Below are 5,390 nucleotides of genomic sequence, written 5' to 3' on the forward strand. Positions count from 1 at the left end.
AAATAATATTTCGAGATTTTATCTTATCCAAATCCTTATCCTCTTCATTCTTCTTTTCCTTCCTTCTTACTCTAAAATACTCTCCCCTCTCTCTAAATGCTCCCTAAACCTTTCCCCTTGGCCTTCAAGCTTGGATTGATGATTGGACACCTCTCCTAATTCCCGATCTACCTTTGTAAGTCAAAATCTCACCTTTTCCTCTTTGTCTTATGTTAATCTTGAGTTAGGGTTTACTAAGAAAGATTAATTAGTATTTAGCTTATGTAATATGAGTAATTTGTAACTAATAATAAAGAGTTTCATATTATTGTAGTGTAGAAGGCTTTGTGATAGTATTGTATGGTTTGTTTAGGGTGAGACGGTCTCATGAGACGATTTTATGAGACGGAGTCGAGTCGGAACCAAGTATCTTGTGAAGAATGCGAAAAGGTAGGTTTTCCTACTCGGTTTCAATATTGTGTATGCATATTTTGGTGTCTTTCCTTGCTAGTACATTCATGAGTCGGTTGGTATGTCATGTGGGTATTCGAAGGGTTGTTATTTAAAAAATATGGGATTGAATTCATAAACTAGTCATATGTTTAATGTCGTTCTTCTATTTATCATGTATGGTTGTGAATGTGTTGTGTTGGAAGTCTTTGTTGGTGGTACTTGATTGTTGAGGAGACGTAAGACGGTTGGGAAACCGTCTTGCGCTCGGGTCGCCCCTTGGAGCTTCCCACTCCAAGGGGGATGTGCACATTAATGACATGAGTTTGTAGGGACTCGTGTGGGTTAGACACGACGTTTCGCAGGCGATCCGGTTGGCTTCCGGACCCGGTACGTCTGGGCGTGTCCCGGTACCTTTGTGCGAGGTGTGGTGTCATGGGCGTGTCCCTGACACCGGTGGTTGTGGGTACGCCTGGGCGTGTCCGGTACCGGTAGGGTGATTGCATATTCGAGTCTCATTCATATAATCACTATGTCGCATCTTTATTTATCGAGTCGTGTCTTATGTTATTGTATTGAAATTGACGTTTGTGTGTCTGTGTAATTGTCACCTATTTTCGAGGTGGCATGTGTCAATCCATATGATATTTCCGATCATATGGAGAGCAGGTTGAGTATAGTTTGAGTTGGTGTCACGTGGGTGACGGGACGAGCCTTGGACTTGGAGCTGAGTGTCATTTCATTAGAAGAGCATAGTAGTCATGAGTTGTATTATTTATTTCATTTATTCATTTATGGTTATGTAATTCACTAAATACTTTATTTATATTAATCATTTCTTAATTACAACTCCGATTTCACCGCCTCGGGACCCCGAGACGGTAACATCTCTTAGTTACCTTGGCCGGGTAAGAACGGGGTGTTACAAAGTGGTATTAGAGCTTCGATTTTGGAACTTAAACGAATGAACAAAATTAAACCTAGGTGTGTCTAATAAAATGAACCCGACATGAGTACAATAGGAGATCGATTTTGGATTAGTGGGTGCCCTCATATCAAAACTAGTTCTTATTGCCTCGGTTTGTCACTAGGTGGGTGGTTACAAGTAGGGGTGAACGATATAGATAATGTCGTGTGATTACATGAATGATATGGTTGTTGATAGACTCTTGCATGTTAGGAGCTTTCACATGTGTGTGGTAAGAAACGAAAAATTGGATGAGTAGATTTACATGTCGTGACCCATTTTGAAAGATGATAATTTCATTCTCTTGATTGATAAGTCCATTTTATATACATTTTAACTCCCTATTTTAGCTCTATTTTTACATGTCATTTGCACTAATGTTAGTGTTTTTGAGCTAATTCCGTGTTCTAGTTATGTTTGCTTGTATTCATTGTATTTTGTAGGAAATTAAGCTTTAAGTAGCTTTTTTTCGTCAAATTACCATTAATCCAAGTTCACGAAGCTAATGAGAGCAAGTCTTGATAATGCAAAGGAGTTTCGGGAAGCATAGGGGCATTTTGGGAAGAAATTGAAAAAACCCGAGCAAGAGAAAACCAATATTAGTTGGTGGATATGTAAAGAAATAAAATCCAAATGAAAGCCCATGATAAGAGCTTGCATTGGATGCCAAAGGATGCCTATGATACCTTAGATGGACGCATTAAGACATAAGCATCGGATTCCGCATCAACATTAAGTGCAAAGTTAAGACGGAATTAAGTGAAAATTGAGAAAGCCCATAGCCCCGATCGGGGTGGTGTGGCCCCGATCGAGGTTAGCCTCTTCTATGTTGTTTATGTTACACCCCCTTATTCCTATATAAGGGGGTTTTCTTGAGTCAATAATGGGATTTTGGTGCTTGTTGTTGTGTCTAATTGTACAACATAGGCTTAACCTTTGTTGTTATGGATGGATCTTCTTGAAAATATGAAAATTTCGTCTTAAAATTTCGAACTGTAGGTAAGTCATGTCCAAATTTCGATTTTATGGGTAAAACTTGATATAATCACCTTATGAGACTACTATCTTGGTTAGTGATGTAATATGTGGTCCCAAAATGAAAAAAAATTTGTCTTAAAACTTGGGTGAAATTTTTCCAGCTTCTCTTAAAATTCCCATGAACAAATGTATTTTTGTGTCTTAAGGATGGTTTTACTATGTTGTTAGATTGTAAATTTGATAGTTGTTACTATGCTATGGAATGAATTAAGGAACTTTAGTCTTAACGTATGGCAAAATTGATATATGATTTATTTTCACCAAATTTCCCTTCTTCTTTCATGCATTCCGACTCCTATTGAGTCGGTTTTATGCGCCTTACCTTGCATTTTGTGCCCGATACCCGCATCTATCATTTTGTGCCCCTCTTGCAGGATTTGAGGCGGTTATAGAGGAATCGGGGCAAGAGAGGCGGTTCGATGATTAGGCATGAGGAAGAGAAGGGAGAAATGCTGAAGCAGTGTTCTCTGCCGGCAGGCCGGCAGCCGGCCCACCGGCAGGGAACACACGCCCATACTTAGCCAAAATTGAGGAAGCTTTTTGGGGCTAAAATTCTAAGAGCTCGCTGCCGGCAAGTATGGCCAGCCGCCGGTCAACCGGCATCCCCTTTTGAAGAAATGAAGAAGAAATCCAAGAAGGAGTACTCTCTTCTGGCAGGCCGGCAGTCGGTTCACTGACAGAGAGATTCTCAGTCTTATTTTGGCCAGAATTTGGAGATGTCGTTGCCGGTTGACGAGGTCGGCAGCCGGTGTACCGGCACAGGACAACAGCTGCGATTTTTGGGCTTTACTTCCTCCTTTCCTCTAATCCAATGAAATAGTATAAATACCCCCTCCCTAATCAATTGTAAACATATACCCTAGATTTGAAATTACTTCCTTAATTTTATGCAAACCCTTAATCAAAGCCTTAATCTTTCCTTAATCAATTATTAATTACTCTTATTATTAGTTTAGAATTGGTATTAGTGAATTATTTACATTTGGTTATCGGGTTGTATTTTGGAGATATTGAAGAATTTGTTCCTTAATTCAATCAAAGTATCAATCTTTCCTTATTGTTGGTATAATCCTCTTCCTTATTTACTTTGTTTGTTTATTAATTTACATCTCCTTTTGATAATTAGTGATTGTTCATCTTCTTATAATGTTTGTTGCCATGTTTGCTTGCTTTTACTCATTTGTTTACATTTGCTTTGCAACCATGTGTGATTAGTCTTCCACTAGGGTTTAGGGGGAACCTAAGTGAGGGATAGGTCAATCAAATGGGTTGTTAATATGTGTTTTTGGGTGGAAATATAATTGTTCATAATCATGCATTGAAGGTGTTTGTTGAATTGTGTGTATGAAAGTTCATGCTTTTCTACAATTTTGCTTAGCTTCTTTATGAATGAAAGTTTGTATTGTTTCTTAATAGCATGTTTATGAAGAGATAGGGTACTAAATGATGATTATTGTGTCCATCTTAAGATAAGGTTAAGAAATTAACTTGCTTTCTTCATTATTTTCTACCCGGAAACCTTTTGACACATATTTGTTGACCAACCTTGCTTAGGGGAACCCAACTACCCTAGTTCTTTAAATCAATCGTTTACACATCTAGTTAATTGCTCGCTTTAGTTTAAATTAAGTTGTTAGTCTTAATCAAATACCCATTTTTACTAGGCTAAACTTAGACTTAATCAAATCATAGTGCTAGCCCCCGCCATCCTTGAGACTGACAACCTTTATTATACTACTTAATTTGGGATTATTACAAATTGTTTTTGATAGTAGAAATGACGACTAAAACATCTACTCATCAAATGGCGCCGTTGTCGGGGATGGCGTTAGGTTATACTTAGTTTGTTTAGAGTCTTAGCTTTAGTTTTATCTCACTTTCTAGTTTGCTTTAGTAGTTGTGTGTTTCATTGTAGAGTGTGTGACTTCTTGCCCTCCTCTAGTGTGTAAAAACACTAGGAGACTAACGGTTTGTCGACTGCATACCTAGGAGGAACCATCAAGCTCTACTCTTCAACTCCGACCCCGAAAGGCTTTTTAGGACTTTGAGGATAAGGACTCTTGATAAAGTTAGGAACCCTCCTCAAGCAAACATAGACCAACCAAACCCACACACCCTACCCATCATTGACACCACTACCCCACTTCCGCCAAACGACACAATTGAGACCCCAATAGAATACCCATTTCACAACATTCAAATTCCAACTCCACCTCAATCACCACCACCTCCAATGGCTTTACGTGATCACAATCGTCGTAACCATAATGATTATTGTAATCCGATTAATTTTGGCACCTTGGCTCCCAACAAATTTGAGATGCACCCCGCCCAAATGGGGTTGATTGAAAAAGATTTGTTCGGGGGACACATCGAAGAAGATGCTCATGCTCACCTACGTAAGTTCAAGAGAAAGGTCTCTATGATGAAGAAGAACGGGGTATCCGAGGACACATTAAGGATGGTGTTGTTCCCATTCTCTTTGATGGGTAAGGCAGACCGGTGGTTGAATATTCACCCTCCGGATACATTCACAACATGGGACGCTTTAGCCAAGGCGTTCATGGCCAAGTACTATCCATCATCCAAGACTGCCATGCTTCGAAATGAAATTCACACTTTCCAACAAGAAGATGGGGAATCCTTGGGTGAAGCATGGGATAGATATCAAGACCTTATTGCTAGTTGCCCTCACCACGGGATTCCCGAGTGGTATGTCACCCAAACCTTCTTCCAGACCTTGTTGCCTAGAACTAAAGAAATGGTGAATGCCTGCGCAGGAGGGGGATTCAACCATTTGAGTGATGAGGAAGGGTCGGCATTGATCAAGAAAATGGTAGACTCGGAAGCCAATTATGGATCAAGGGGAAACATGCTAAGGAGAAATGGCAAATATCCCAAGGAGAACTCTTTTAGTTCAAATGCCGAGACAATCGCTAAGCTCGATCTTCTCACC

General features: G+C 39.6%; 1 non-coding gene across 1 annotated transcript; it reads right to left on the bottom strand.

Moving 5' to 3' along the window:
- Window positions 1-5,030: 5,030 nt before the first annotated feature.
- Window positions 5,031-5,137, bottom strand: LOC141624954 (small nucleolar RNA R71). The gene has a single exon (XR_012534757.1). It is a non-coding gene; the product is annotated as a small nucleolar RNA R71 (small nucleolar RNA).
- Window positions 5,138-5,390: the final 253 nt, after the last annotated feature.

The sequence above is a fragment of the Silene latifolia genome, chromosome X (assembly GCF_048544455.1).
Source record: "Silene latifolia isolate original U9 population chromosome X, ASM4854445v1, whole genome shotgun sequence".
NCBI lineage: Eukaryota > Viridiplantae > Streptophyta > Magnoliopsida > Caryophyllales > Caryophyllaceae > Silene > Silene latifolia.